This window comes from Salvelinus sp. IW2-2015, linkage group LG28 (genome assembly GCF_002910315.2).
Source record: "Salvelinus sp. IW2-2015 linkage group LG28, ASM291031v2, whole genome shotgun sequence".
NCBI classification, from domain to species: Eukaryota; Metazoa; Chordata; class Actinopteri; order Salmoniformes; family Salmonidae; genus Salvelinus; species Salvelinus sp. IW2-2015.
The window spans coordinates 11779294-11796604 of NC_036868.1; positions in this window are offsets into that span (position 1 = coordinate 11779294).

The window sequence follows — 17311 nt, forward strand, 5'->3', positions numbered from 1 at the left end:
TTTGATGAAGTGGTTTGTCCAAAGGTAGATGCAAAGTGGGACCCTAGGCACATCCCTACCCTAAACTCTAACCCTAAACTTAACCCCCTACCCTTACCCTAGGTTTAGCCCCAACCTTAACCATAACCCCCTTACCTGAACCATTTTACATTTCAACTTCAATTGGCTGATGTCAGCGTTAGATGTCCCAAGGATTCCACTTAGACTTTTCCTTGTCCAAATGGTCTTATGTCCCTTTTTGCCTCCAGCTTCCATCAGCTGATGAGAATGACGTACACTAGATCACTTGACACTTAAAAAAGAAAGAAGAAAAAATAACCTGTACATTTCCCATTCGAAGGAATGTTGTGCTTTGCGACAGATGGGGGTTCAATACACTTTAGCTATCTAGCTAATATTGATTTGCTACTGCATTTTGGTATCTGTTTACTTTACAGGTGACATGCCTGATGAGATATTTTATCACCAGAGAATTTGATAGCTACTGATGTTAATTTCAGTAAAATTAAACTACTGGGGACCAGAGCTAGCTAGCAAAAGTCACATTTTCTAAGAAATAATCTCTCGTCGACTCGGACAATGTTCTGGTCTTACTGTATATTTTACGAGGTTGGCCTGCTATTTTACTAGGTTGAAGCACTTCTGACACCATGTTATGATCGATCGTAAGATATGACCAATACAGGGACACTACACAGAAGAGCCGAAGGGAACAAATGGCTTAGCTTCAAAATGTTAGTAATCCATTTAATCATTCATGAAAATTATACGCAAGCCCGGACCGTAACCCTAGTTTTTGATTTAAAAAAAGGCCCTACCCAGCCCTAACCCAATGTAAGATGTCGGGTCCCATAGAACTCGGGTTGGGTAACAGAGCTCAACTAGGGCGGACCAGAGCTACTGCAGACCAGAGCTAGCTAGTAGCTATAACCAGGATCAGAGCTAGTTAGTGCAGACCAGAGCTGGGACAATGCTAGTGCGTTCCAGAGCTAGCTAGTTACTAGGTACACCCTGGATCAGAGCTGGACCAGAGCTAGTGTGGACCAGAGCTAGCTAGCTACTAACTACTCCCTGGACCAAAGCTATTTATTGCGGACTTAGAGCCAGACTAGAGCTTTGATCTGGGGCGTAGCTAGTAGCTAGTCATTGTTTCTTATTGAAGCCTATGGAGCTTTTATGCAACTGTTAAATGGTTATAGTTAATGGTCCCGTGTGGCTCAGTTGGTAGAGCATGGCGCTTGCAACGCCAGGGTTGTGGGTTCATTCCCCACGGGGGGACCAGGATGAATATGTATGAACTTTCCAATTTGTAAGTCGCTCTGGATAAGAGCGTCTGCTAAATGACTTAAATGTAAATGTAAAATAGTATCAACAATATTTTGTCAAGCAATCTAAGTTGAGTCAGTCTGAACATGTCAACGTTGGTTTGATGTTTTTAGCTTTAACAGTTCAAGAGCAGTGGCGAATCCAAATGCTTCCCATTGAAGCCTATGGATCTTTTATACAAATTTAAATGAATATATTTACTATTAATGGTATCAAAAAACAGTATACAAGCAACCTATTTCAGACCAGTCTGCACCTTTTAGAGTTTGAATAGTGGTTCAAGCATAAACAGTTTGAAATAGTTCTTCTTCTTCTTCTGTGAGGTTTAATGGTGGTTGGCATCCAATATGTTGTATTACCGCTCCCAACTGAACTATAGTATACAGTATATCACTCATTGGCCTATCCCTCTGTTCTGGCACAGATCTACTATTCACAGGGATTCTCTCAGAATCGTTGACCCTTGATCCTGCTCTCCTTTCTTCACTGCCTCAGCATACAACCCCTTCTGCACTACTCTGACCCTGGCCACCTCAACCTGCCTCTCTCGCACCCTGACACGTCCGATCCTCAGCAAAATTAGCACCCCTGCAGTTGATATACACAACTTCTACACATTACTCTGTCCCATGTCCTCATGCACACTTCCCACATCTTGGAAACTCCCTCCTACACACTCCTGCGACATGCCCATAAACGTGACACTTATAACACCGCAGTGGATTGGGCACAAAGCTCTAACAGTATAACTCATATATCCTAATATTACTTTGTCAGGTAAAGACTCTAAATCAAAGTTCAAAAGAACAAGAGAGCATAACCTCTGTTTCACCGCCCTCTCTGCCAGGTCTGTGTCGCACCAAACGGTGGGCGTCACAAACACCAGGAATCTTCAACTTCAATTGTTCCACCTCCACACTTAATGCTACCCCAGAAATCATTCCCTTCAATGGTGTCCTGTACTTAAGTGCAAAGTAAGATACAGGCCTGCTCTGATCTGAAGAAACACAAGCAAACTTCACAAGTCCACTTTGGGTTACCTTCAACAACTCAACAGCACCCACCATCTTTTCCACCCAACCTGAATCCACCCATTGATCAGCCAAAAGGCCTGGTTCCACCCTCTTCAAAAATCTCACTCCCACTGGACCAAACTTATCTTTATCATAACCATTTCCATCAATGCAAGGCTCGGGCTACGAGTCCCTCACAACACCTTCTACCACTTCCATTTCATCTCCAGAACTCGAACTGGCATCCAAATTACTCTGTTTGAACTTGACACCAATCATTCCTCGACATACCCTCTCCCTTGTTATTGCTAGCTTCAACAGATTCAAACCTATCCTCTGCCTCCCTCAGTCTTTTCAACCTCCTCTATCTTTCCCTCCAATCCTCCTCCATTAACCAATTACCAATTACTCTTTTTGAAAATATTCAACTTTTACAAGACAAAATACATTTTTATCCGCCTTGAGAGACACGCTTAGCCCTGTACACACACCAATCTACCACAAAAAATTCTGAACCTACCGTTGAAAAAAGTAGCGACCAGAATTGGAATGGAATGCATTGGGATTTATGCAAATATGGTTGTAGTGTGAAAAGAATAAGTTGCATCAAAACATCCTTTTTTTCTCAAGTAACCCGAAGACAGTCTGCCTGCACGTTCTAACATTGTTTTGGTGTTGGTTCCTTTTACGGTTTTGGCCTTAAAGGTGGCAGTGTAAGGCAAATAATAATAAGTGTAAACAATTTCTAAAGTTGTGCTTGGCTTTCAGCAAGCACACCTAACTAGCGCTGGCTAGCTAGCTAACTAGTTAGCTAAAGAGCGTAACTTCCAGCATCCTTCGCTAGTCTATTGGTCAATTTCGCGCCTATCTCATTTTCTCATTAGACATACATTTTTGTTTAGCTAGCTAGCTAACACCTTTCATACAAACAATTATAGCTTGTCTTTTTACTTGCAGATGGAGGAACGAACTGCCTTTTGTGGCCCCCCAAACAGTGCATTAACCAACCTGCATTGATAGGCCAGTGATTGGTCACACTAACTCGTAGTTGACAGACCAAGTAGGGAGCTAGATGCACTTTCAACTCTCTCTGGTGCATCCCAGATCCCAATAATCTCTCCATCTTTCTGAAGTGTGCACTCGCTCACTACACTACTTACTCCCCACAAATTTAAACGCATTGGATTGGTGTTGGCATGGGCTACAGGGGGTTTAAATATATCTGACTTTTCCTTTCAAATCCGGGGAGAGATCTGTTTTTCTTGCTCTCTCTCTCTCTCTCTCCTCTCTGTGTCTCTCTGCCTGACCAGCTGTTTCTTAAAATATGGGGATGCTCTCATGGCTACAGTTTTTGTACAGGCATAGGCCTGTCTCTCCCTTCTTTACGTTAACCTTTGCTGTAACACAAGTAGCTAATAGGCCATTTGACTGTAAAATGTGAGTGTGTATGTAGCTAGAAATATTTATTAATGTGATGTAGAAATGTCTTTATAGCTATATAAATTGGATGGACATTTGTTTGTATGTGTCTCTACCTTGGGAAGTCCGGTTCGCTCCTAGCCGCCTAACATGAGCCCACAGTGCTACTTATTTACCAACCATTGTCTGTGCCTGTTTTGCGATGCTTTTCCCCCGTCTGAGGGTATATTCGGGGTCGGTGGATGGTTCTGATTCCGAATGCATTGTTTGCATCGCCGGGCGGTGCCCAGGAAAAGATTACATGCAATTGTTAGATGCCCCCCCCCCCCCCCCTCCCCCCCATCCATGTTTGGTTTTGATATGGAGGGGTAGGTAGCATCCAACAATTTGATTTAATAGTTTCTTGTGAACTGCTCTGTGATGTAAGATCTGTCTGCCGACTATGGATAGCCTATACATTCCGATGTGGAACACGGGCTGCTGCTACACAGGTACAGTCATTTGATCGTGAGTTATCTGGAACGCGTTCTCTATGGAATGCAATTAGACCTTGTCTTATTAGTAAATTAAATAATTAATAAAGAGGTCTAAGTTTGGGCTCCAAGACCACTCAATCACCACTGACAACCCCATTGTGTCCACCTTCCAGACTGTGAAGAACCTCAGTGGGACCTTGGAAGACACCTTGTTGTGGAATTCAGAGCCGGACCGATGTTGCTACGATGCATAGACTACTACTGCTGCAACTCACACTGATTCACATGGAAGTTCTACCTGGATATTTGATTTGATTTATATGTCTCAGGCTCTGCACTCTCTTTGTTGGCATCATGTACCTTGCTTTCTGTGAGTAGTCTCAAAAACCTGACCCTAGGCAACACGGTGACTGGGGTCTGGTTTCAATGATAGGCTCTTTTGGCATATTGAAACTACGTCATTACTTTATCCGCTTGAATAAAATACAAAATAGTAGCTAGCAAGATGGAGCTCACAGAGGTTATTTTTAATGAGTGCGTTTCGCAAGGGGCTAGTTTGCATCAACTACCTTCACTAAAACCACTGCAAAGGTTTTTCCTGCAAACTTTGGTTTTAAATCGCGACATTCTGGCATGTCTGCCTCGTGGCAGTGACATAGTTCCTCTAATCCAAAAGAGAACATCATTGAAACCAGTCACTGTGTTGCCTAGGGTCGGGTTTTCAAGACTATGCTGTGACCCAGTCATAATTAGCACACTAACTGTTTGCAGATGGTAAGTCTCACACATTGTTTGACTCACAAATGTGAGCTCTTCTAATCATGTGGTTTTATAAAGGACAAAACATGAAACTGGTTATTTTATTGTATCAAACGTTATCCTTTCTCTCAATTTATTTGCTGCAGGAATAGACAGATACAAATCTAGATTAGCATCTGTTTTTTGTATTCAGGTTAGAGACTGTTGATTCAGGGTTTCTATTCTCACCATCTGCGTGAGGTGACATAATTTTATGTACAATGACATCACTTTATAAAAACGATATCAAACCTTTGTAGAAAACACCTGATTCCTACATAAAATCATTAGCAAAGCAGCAGAGCTGGGATCAAAACGGCTCGGGCACATATGGCTTTGTTCTAACTAGACAGATATAGTTCATTACCTAACTAACACTTTCACATCCTTGGGGTTAGCTCCAAATCCTTCCAGGTGCATGATATACATGTCTGAAAATCCTGCTCACTCTTCAACTTGTTGCACTTTCTCACCAATTTCTTCCTTTTCGATAAATTAAATAAAGCAATTTGGCCTGCATGCAGGCTGCTTTATCCCAGTGTGAGACCTGCATTCCTGCATGCCAAGAGTAATAAAAGTAAATAAATATATAAACGAAGCCTCCAAACTTTCAGAACCACCTGGCACACATGTTTATATGCTCCGGTATTAAAATTTTCTTGTACTTTATGGCTCAGAAAACACTAACAACGGTGTCACAAGGCCACGGGGACACACAGCTCAGCCCCATTAGGCATTTATACATGACCCAGGAGTGAACTACAACGTGTGGAGAGGAGATGGATCACTGGAGGGTAACCAAGATTTGGCCTGGCTCAGTCAAGGTGATTAGGACAAACCTTTTTTTCTGATGGTTGTATGATCTTGAAGAGTGTAGAAAGATAGACAGCAGTTTTCTCTGTACATGACAGTGGAAGGGGAGAACCATCCATCTCAGGGAAATTTCCTAAAAATAAATATTGTGAAACATTAAAGAAGTTATCCTTTTTAGATAAACTATACTAAATATATTCATATGTCACCAAATAATTGGTTAAAATACACTGTTTTGCAATGAAGGTCTACAATAGCTGGAGGACAGATAACTTCCATCCCCCTCTGGCTACATTGACTTCAATACAAAACCTAGGAGGCTGGTAGGCCTCACCCCCTTCCATGGACATACATGGTAATTATGATCACTTCCGGAGGACGTCCTCCAACCACTCAAAGCTTTTGTAGTATGAACTGACATGTTGTCCGTCCAATCATAGATGTAGGATCAGAGAATGAACCCAATGTGTTGTATTGGGATTGTGCCACAGAGCATTATGGAGGTGTTATGTGTTGAGAAGCTTGGTGACATTGTTGGATAAAGATTAAGAGTGAAGAGTGACAGTTGAGCATTTTTAGGATATTATTCAATTTAAATGAGTTTTTTCAAATTACAGGAGACGGAGGAGGTATATTACACATTGTTACTTGGGTTTAGAACTTTAGAATATAAAAACATGTTGTGCTATTTATTTAAATTTGCCTTGCTAACTTCAGTAGCTAGCCAGCTACCAGCAGTTTTCTCTGCCAAAATGGTAGAATGGCCAACGCTACCGAAAATGTTGTGGACTTTTTGTTGAAGAACCCCTTTCATTCTCTGGGGTACATGGAAAGTGCGAATTAAAAGTGAGGGCCAACTTCTGCCTGAGATCAGTTTCATGAAGAAGGATGAAAAGTTGAGGGCGTTCAATACCAACTGGTATCAAATGTATAGCTCAGTAATAGACTGAGGTAAAGTTGGTTTTATATTCACACACGGACATTCAACAAACGTAGATCAGACATTCAGCAGACATTCGCCAAAAGCCAATTACAAATGTAAAAATTAATAACTAATTCACCGTTTGTCACAGAATCATGAAACTAGATATGATTTATTCTATAAATGTATAGCATACTTTTACAACCTTTGTTTTGAATACAAATTCCAATTATGATTTCATAGAAACACATAAAATCTATAAAATGCAATTTCAAGCTGTATAAATCAACAACTAATTCACCGTTTGTCACAGAAACATCAAACTAGGTATGATTTATTCTTTAAATGTCTAGCATACTTTTACAAACTTTTTGGGGAAAAATTTCAGTTTTGATTTGATAGAAATACATAAAATCTATAAAATGCCATTTAAAGCTGTATAAATCAATAACTAATTCATCGTTTGTCACAGGAACATCAAACTAGGTATGATTTGTTCTATAAATATCTATCATACTTTTACAACCTTTGCTTTGAGCAAAAATTCCACTTATGATTTGATAGAAATACATACATCTATAAAATGCCATTAAAAGTGGAATAAATCAATAACTAATTCACCGTTTGTCACAGAAACATCAAACTAGGTATGATTTGTTCTATAAATGTCTAGTATACTTTTACAACCTTTGTTTTGAGTAGACATTCCAGTTATGATTTGATAGAAACACATAACATCTATAAAATGCCATTTAAAGCTATATAAATCAATAACGTTTTCAATGATTATGACATAAAAATCTAACTAGGTATGATTTATTCTTTAAATGTCTAGCATACTTTTACAAACTTTTTGGGGGGAAAAATTCCAGTTTTGATTTGATAGAAATACATAAAATCTATAAAATGCCATTAAAAGGGGTATAAATCAATAACTAATTCACAGTTTGCCACAGAAACATCAAACTAGGTATGATTTATTTTATAAGAACCTAGGAAGAAACATAGAGAGGAAGCAGGCTATGAGGGGTGGCCAGTCCTCTTCTGGCTCTGCAGGGTAGAGATTATAACAGAACATGGCCACGATGTTCAAATGTTCATAGATGACCAGCAGCGTCAAATAATACTAATCACAGTAGTTGTCGAGGGTGCAATAGGTCAGCACCTCAGGAGTAAATGTCAGTTGGCTTTTCATAGTCGATCATTGAGAGTATCTCTACCGCTCCTGCTATCTCTAGAGAGTTGAAAACAGCAGGTCTGGGACAGGTAGCACATCCGGTGAACAGGTCAGGGTTCCATAGCCACAGGCAGAACAGTTGAAACTGGAGCAGCAGCACGGCTACGTGGACTGGGGACAGCAAGGATTCATCATGCCAGGTAGTCCTGAGGCATGGTCCTAGGGCTCAGGTCCTCTGAGAGAGAGAGAAAGAAAGAGAGAGAGAATTAGAGAGAGCATACTTAAATTCACACAGGACACCGGATAAGACAGGAGAAGTACTCCAGAAATAACAGACTGACCCGAGCCCCCCGACACATAAACTACTGCAGCATAAATACTGGAGGCTGAAACAGGAGGGGTCAGGAGACACTGTGGCCCCATCCGATGAATAAATGTCTAGCATACTTTTACAACATTTTGTTTTGAGTAAACATTCCAGTTTTGATTTGATAGAAATACATAAAATCTGTAAGATGCCATTTAAAGCGGTATATATCAATAACTAATTCACCGTTTGTCACAGATCATCAAACTAGGTGTGCTTTATTCTATAAATGTCTATCATACTTTTACAACCTTTGTTTTGAGTAAGAATTCCAGTTTTGACTTGATAGAAATATATAACATCTATAAATGGCATTTAAAGCTATATAAATCAAGAATGTTTTTACTGATTATGGCATAATCATCAAACTAGATATGATTTATTCTATAAATGTCTAGTATACTTTTACAACCTTTGTTTTGAGTAAAAATTCCAGTTTTGACTTGATAGAAATACATAACATCTATAAAATGGCATTTAAAGCTATATGAATCAATAACGTTTTCACTGATTATGACATAATCATCAAACTAGGTATTATTTATTCTATAAATGTCTAGTATACTTTTACAAACTTTCCTTTGAGTAGAAATTCCAGTTTTGATTTGATAGAAATACATAACATCTCAAATATTGCATTTAAAGATGAAGAAATCAATAACTAATTCAGTGATTGTTGCAGAAAAAAAGTGTAAATATGCATTTATTTGCAATAACTCTCAAGAAATGTTAATTTCAAGTGCAATTTGTTCTATATGAAGTTAGACAATGTTTACATGAAGTTGTATAATGTTTATAATCTTACTGTCACGCCCTGACCGTAGAGATCTTTTTATTCTCTATGTTTGGTTGGTCAGGGTGTGACTCGGGTGGGAAACTCTGTGTTCTTTGTTTCTATGTTTTGGCCGGGTATGGTTCTCAATCAGGGACAGCTGTCTATCGTTGTCTCTGATTGGGAATCATACTTAGGCAGCCTTTTTTCCTTTTGGTATTTGTGGGTAGTTGTCTTTGTTAGTGGCCTGTATAGCCCTAGTAAGCTTCACGTTCGTTTTTTGTTGTTCTTGTATTGTTGCTGTTGAGCCCTAAAAGGCTGTACGTTTCGTTGGGTTTCTCTTTCTTGTTTTTGCTGGTTATTCATTAAAGAATATGATTAACCTACCCCACGCTGCATCTTGGTCCACTTCTTCAGACAAGCGCTACACTTACATTGTATGCCAAATCAATGTTTGCATTTTTAGTGCAATTTATTTATACGTCTCTAATTTAACAGCGAAGAGGCCCCTTCCAAACATTTTCTATTATGGCTTTGTTGAAGTCCTTCTTTGTCATCTCCAGACAAGCTGAATGGTACCATCTCCTGAGGTAATAGATTCAACTGTTCAACACTTACAGCCAAATGTTTAATACCCTTGGTATTCTCAGAACACATTCTGGAAAGTCTATAGACACAGTGGTCAGTGGTCAGTGGTCACATTATTAGGTACAACCCCCTTTGCATCTGGAACAGCGTGAATTCAGAACTGTTGATGAAACTGGGAAAGGAGATAGACTGTTCACGTTTTTAAGTCCAGTTGGAGTTTATTACATTCAGTAATTTTGGAACTTTTCTGAGTTACAGAAGACCATCACAGACTGTGCTGTCCTTTTGCACATTCTAAAGTTCTAACAAACAGTAACAGAATACCTGAATACTTCTCTGCATGCTTTAGTGTCTAGCAAGCCAAGACCACGGGACTTGATGTATGTAGGAGCAATTAATTTTTTTGAATAAGGTGGTGAACTTAATAAAGTGGCAACTGAGTGTATATCACAAATAACTCATTTTGAGCAGTGTCTGTCTGTTATTATCAGGTTTCAGGTAAGACCCAAGTGCAGACTGGGTTGAAGTAACAATGTTTATTGCAACAACAGGGGCAGGCAAATCGACAGGTCAAGGCAGGCAGGGGTTGATAATCCAGAATAGAGGCAAAGGCACAGGACGGCAGGCAGGCTCAGAGTCAGGACAGCCAGAGGTCGGTAATCCAGAGTAGGGGCAAAGGCACAGGACTGCAGGCAGGCTCAGAGTCAGGACAGGCAAGGGTCAAAACCAGGAGGACAAGAAAAAGAGAGACTGGGGAAAACGCTGGTTGACTTGAACAAACAAGACGAACTGACCCAGACAGACAGAAAACACAGGTATAAATACCCAGGGGATAAGTGGGGAAGATGGGGGACCCCTGGAGGGGGGTGGAGACAAGCACAAGGACAGGTGAAACAGATCGGGGCGTGACAGTTATACGTTTGATCGATGGGTATAATGGTAAATCTGATCCCCAAGGTCCTCATAGGCTCACTTGGCTATTATAGAGTTGGAGGTAAAGAAAAAAATATAAAATTAGGACATTAAAACACATCCATTCACATAAAATATGTATTTTAAAGTATAAATACCCTTCTAAGACCACTGTTTTTCTGGACGTTTTAAAAGGTTTACAAATAGTTATTTCTGCAAAGAATGTGAATTGAAAGGGATATGGTAATACCAATGTAGGTGACGTAGTTTCTCCACTGGTATAATGGGTATAATGTCTGGTAGTGGCGCACCTCCCTGCTGAATTATGTAGAGCTGATTTGGGCCAGTTGATTCTTTTTTTCATGATCTTTTGTGATAAACCTAATTTTCACGTAGGCTTTGTGCTAGCAGTCTAAGAGAGAAAGAGAGCAAATAGCATAGTTGAAGTCCTATATTTGAATGGTTAGTGCCAGTAGATTGCAGAGGGGTTCACATACAGTTCAGAGGCAAATCATAATGTAAACATTTAGTCCAAAAACAGAACATGTACCTTCCACTTCTTATATTAGTGCTTTTTTTGTTATCCACCCTCTGGTATCTTTCAATACCCATGCTAATATATATATATATATATATATATATATATATATATATATATATATACAGTATACGTACACCATCGTTCAAAAGTTTGTGGTCACTTAGAAATGTCCTTGTTTTTAAATATAATTTATTTTTTGGTCTGTTAAAATAACATCAAATTGATCAGAAAATACATTGTAGACATTGGTAATGTTGTAAATGACTATTATAGCTGGAAACAGCTGATTTTAATGGAATATCTACATAAGCGAACAGAGGCCCATTATCAGCAACCAGCACTCCTGTGTTCCAATGGCACGTTGTGTTAACTAATCCAAGTTTATAATTTCAAAGGCTAATTTATCATTAGAATCCCTTTTGCAATTATGTTAGCACAGCTGAAAACTGTTGGTCTGATTAAAGAAGCAATAAAACTGGCCTTCTGGAGACTAGTTGAGTATCTGGAGCGTCAGCATTTGTGGGTTCAATTACAGGCTCAAAATGGCCAGAAGCAAATAACTTTCTTCTGAAACTCGTCAGTCTATTCTTGTTCTGAGAAATGAAGGCTATTCCATGCGAGAAATTGCCAAGAAACTGAAGATCTCGTACAACACTGTGTACAACTCCCTTCACAGAACAGCGCAAACAGGCTCTAACCAGAATAGAAAGAGGAGTGGGAGGCCCCAGTGCACAACTAAGCAGGAAGACAAGTACATTGGAGTTGTAATTGCACGTTAAGATTCTTTACACGCTGAACATCTTTTCTGGGATATCGAAAACAATCCCGAATGATTTGATAGCTTCCATCGCATCATCCATTCAAATTTACATTTACATTTACATTTAAGTCATTTAGCAGACGCTCTTAGAGAGAGGTAGACACAGCACATTTTTTTGTGTGCACTCATGTAGGCTTTCCACTTTCCTCCGGTATTTATTTAGCAAAGATGATAACACATACTCGCTCCGGACTCATGGCATAAATGTTGCAGCAGCCCAGGCTACACCTAAACATTACAAATCTGACATGCTGTATGGGATGAAAACGAGACCATTTTTCCGTCTGATCAACTGTAGGCTACTAATAAGAGCAGCTGCATACAACCTGTGAGCCCTGTCCATCTGGTCAGGGTAACTAATTGGTAACATTATGTATTTATAGTGTTTGTGTGTCAGGAGAAAATGTGAATGTGATCAAATTTGATTATATTGAAAATGATTACCTGGAATGAATCAGTCAGATGTGAGTCATTTTCTATAAGTCCTACAGTTGCATAGGCCTGCATGATGCAAACATGGATAAAGCAAGCTCAGCCCTGTGAGTACTATTACCTATCAGTTGTTGTCTGGGTAAAGGAAATCCCCCCCCCCTAATCTAGTCTAAATATAATGTATATGAACAAATATAAGGTAGCTGCAGTTTGAATGGATTCATCCCCCCCAGGGCCAGGAGTTTTTTAAAACCATGTGACCTGATTAGGAAAAACTGGTCCCATCATAGCCCATATAAAACCTTTTAACAACTGATTAATCACTGTCATACCTTATAGGGTCCAGAATAGCCTTCATTTCTCAGGTTAATATATAAGGAAAAACTTCAGGCCCAGGAGGTAAAATTTGCCCCACCGCTCTGGGACCTGTGTTCGACTCTGTGTTCGACTTTATGAATTCTGAGATGTCTGAGTTTAACTTCATAGAGAAACTCTTTGTCCAAACCTACGATGGCACAGCTGTAATGGAATGTGTCTGCTATTTGTATTTACAGCTAAGTCCCCTCATGTTCCATGATTAAGTGGTGATGACTACTCCACTCCACTACCATTGTCAACTTTCTCCTGACGAACTGAAGCCATGATGTCTCATGTGCCCGCTCATCCACTGGCACATTGAATGTTTCCTCTCCAAGCACTGAGAGTACCCCTATCAATGTTCTCTCATTACTGCATGTAGAGTCAATCACATACACAATCACATTATTACACATCAAAGATTTTACTCCTTGCTTGGACTAACTCATTATTAGCTCTTTTGTCTAACTGTGTAGTGTCTTGTGTTATTGTTTTTTGTCTTCCCTGTCAAGCCTCTGAACACCTCAACTCATGCCTCATACCCTCATTCCATCACTGCTGTGATCCCTTTCCAACACTGTGTAAGTTCCCATTCCCCATAATATTGTACTATAAATGCCTTTATTAAATGCTTTAGGTTAAAATAATTCGTCTTTGACGATTTTTGAAACACACTTTATGGTCTTCGTGTGTTTCGCGACTATACCGTGGGTCTCCCATCCTCCTCCATTTTTCAATTCACCAGCCTCCACTGGCACATGAGATGTAAGCTCAGGTGAGTTTAATTTCCAGCAAACGGTGCTTCTCCAGATGTTATTGTGATAATAGGGAATAATACAGTGTGTCTCGTTTTCATACAGAGGACGAGGAGTAGCGCTGTGCCAGCTGCTAGATGCCCACTGGGCTTCTACATATTCAGCACTTTAGAGCAATTGTTCCCAAACAGGGGCACTAGGACCTCTGGGGGTACTTGACCTATCCACAGGGGGTACTTGAGAAGACTCATGAGAACATAGGCCTACTGGTAAAATGCACATGAGGGGCTACTTCAGGGGTACTGGGCAGATCAAATTCAGTTGGTGGTACAGTAACCGAAAAAAGTTTGGAACCACTGCTTCAGAGAGTATTCAAGAGGTGGAGCCACTAATGCTTCTTGAAGCCAGTATCCTCTTAAGAGCTTGGGCGTAATCTTAATGGCTATCCCTCGCAGTCTTGAAGACCTAACGTTGCAGGCGTTAAAGAAACGCCTGAACAGGGTCAGCATAACCCGGAGGCTTGATGACCTGTTAAGGGTGCTTGGAGATAAACAGCACATGATTGTTAGGCATGGCTGACAGTGATTTCAACGCTCTGAAGCGTATTTCCATTGTAGAGCATTTCCACATACCTGTGGTGATGTGCACATGTTCAGTTTGTGATGCTTGTTTCTCAGGCAGCTATCGAGGTCTGTCTGTGTTGGGCTATAAGACTCACGTACTGGCTCCAATAGGGCTGTTGATAAGAACAGAAGCATTACTACCACATCACTGGCAGATGCTCAGGTCCTCTCTCTCTCTCTCTCTCTCTCTCTCTCTCTCTCTCTCTCTCTCTCTCTCTCAGTACCAACAGGTCCCCCTCAACCCCTCCCTAACAGAGACATTTTACTGGGTAATAGAGCTGCTCTCAACAGTTTATCCTTGCAGTGCCATCTAACATCTACTGTCTGGCTCTGTTTTCTCCTCTAGGCTGTTTTTGATACACAGCTCTGCCCCTTCAGTGTTTGGTGTGCCTCTCACCATGTCAAACTGAGTTGGACCATGGAAGCTGTTCACGTCGACTTGAACGTCCTCCAGTTCCTCCTGAGAAACTTCTAAACGAACATGAAGGAACAACACTGCTCAAAAAAATAAAGGGAACACTTAAACAACACAATGTAACTCCAAGTCAATCACACTTCTGTGAAATCAAACTGTCCACTTAGGAAGCAACACTGATTGACAATAAATTTCACATGCTGTTGTGCAAATGGAATAGACAAAAGGTGGAAATTATAGGCAATTAGCAAGACACCCCCAATAAAGGAGTGATTCTGCAGGTGGTGACCACAGACCACTTCTCAGTTCCTCTATGCTTCCTGGCTGATGTTTTGGTCACTTTTGAATGCTGGCGGTGCTTTCACTCTAGTGGTAGCATGAGACGGAGTCTACAACCCACAGTGGCAGGTAGTGCAGCTCATCCAGGATGGCACATCAATGCGAGCTGTGGCAAGAAGGTTTGCTGTGTCTGTCAGCGTAGTGTCCAGAGCATGGAGGCGCTACCAGGAGACAGGCCAGTACATCAGGAGACGTGGAGGAGGCCGTAGGAGGGCAACAACCCAGCAGCAGGACCGCTACCTCCGCCTTTGAGCAGGAGGAGCACTGCCAGAGCCCTGCAAAATGACCTCCAGCAGGCCACAAATGTGCTCAAATTCGAGACAAGCTTAAACTGAGCACATCATTTAGAAACAAACGTCTAAGTGTCATACACAAATGTGTCCAACTTCGCTTTGGTACTAATACTGTAGTGTAGGCCTTGGATGGCTTTACCACCCACCTCAGTTTGGGGTGATAGGGGACACTACAGTTACATTGGAGGAGTGTGTTGTCAAGGGCAGGCAATTACTTCCAGGGGACATGTGTTGGCCTTGGCATACTTATAAAGGGCAAACACTTGCCAAAGGAGATAGTCACATTCTTCAACATCAGTGGTTTCTAGAGATGATTGTGTCAGCAAATCTACTCAGTGTACTCACAAATCCCATCAGATTTGGTGAATATGTACATTCTGCATCTTCCCTTCTGTTATTTTACGCATCGACAGTGTAAGTTCTAATGACTTCTTAGAGAGAGTTCATCCAAGTCCCTGGTGCACTTGAAAAAGCAGGGCACCTCTTTGTCTGGCTTTGCAGTGCCCTTTTCCCAGTAACCCCATTGTGAATTCACTTAAGCATTCCATACACATCTACCCCCCACCACTCACAGTACCATAGGAGAGGTTAACCTTTGTAAGTCAATCGCTACAATTCACCATGTGTCTGATGGGCTGTACCAGCACTGCCAGAGAAATGAAAAAGGTCCAGTAATCATTGGGTAGCCCCAATTAAAGTACATTGAATTCCTTGACAATGCCCTTTTCTCTTGTCTGTCAAAGTGCCCTCTAGAGAAATCGTGACTTGTAATAAAGAAATTGAATTATCGGGGGTATAAAACACAGATTGTCTTTTTACTTACATTTTCTATGATTGAATAGAGACAGGTCCATAGCTTATTTGGGGTACAGGGAGATTAAGAGGTTTAGGAAGCCTGAGCAGACCTATACGATATGGGAACATTTTCCTTCGTGCTTTGGACAATGAGGTGTGTAGAAATATAAAATTAACAATTCTCAAAATAAATTATTGTATTAGTATCAGCCTTTAATAGATATTACATTTGTTCCAGCAATTTTACAAATTCACCCATAATAATTGGTTGACTGAGTCAAATAAAGTTTTTGAGTTTATTTAAATCTCATTACTTCCCTGAAAAAGTTTTGTGTCTTTGGCAGTCATGTCCCCTGCTCAGCATATTGTGACTAAACGTGTAACAATAAATGAAGCAAGAACTTTAATGGAAAATAGTTCCACACCATGAACGTTCAATTTTTTTTACTTCAAATACACTACACATTTTAAATGTCCTGCATTGCAGGAAAGTTCTCCTGCAAATAGGTTATCAAATTAAGATCCTACATCTGTAGGAAGTCCCACTCAGTTGACTACTTAAAAATGGTGAAAGTCCTTAATGGCGCTGCCCATACTAAAACTGGCTTTTGGGCACTAGAGTTCTCTATCTGTCTCTGGCACTGACCCACAGAAGTTGGAAGTATAGAATACTGATTTATAGTGCTCATTCCCATCATAATATTTTTCCCTGCTGCAAATTTGTACACCGTTTGGATTTGATTGTTTAATTGTATGTTGTACTGCACTGTTAGTTTCAGAAAGTATTCACACACCTTGATTTTTTCCACATTTTGTTGTTACAAAGTGGGATTAAAATTGATTTAATTGTAATTTTTGGTCAACGATCTACACAAAATACTGTCACGATCGTCTTCTTGAGAGAGATTGGACCAAGGCGCAGCGTGTGCAAAATACATCTTCTTTTATTAAAGAAGAGAGAAAAACCAAGAAACTAACAACTATACACAAACTAACAAAATAACAAACTGACGACCGTGAAGCTATACATAAAAATAGTGCTGACACAAACACTACACATAGACAATTACCCACAACCAGCTAAAGCCTATGGCTGCCTTAAATATGGCTCCCAATCAGAGACAACAATAACCAGCTGTCTCTAATTGAGAACCAATTCAGGCAACCATAGACTTTCCTAGACACCTACACTGAACACTAAACCATCTACTCTACTTAACCCCCTAAACCATACAACACCCTAGACAATACAAAAACACATACTACACCATGTCACACCCTGACCTAACTAAAATAATAATGAAAACAAAGATAACTAAGGCCAGGGTGTGACAAATACTCTGATGTCAAAGTGGAAG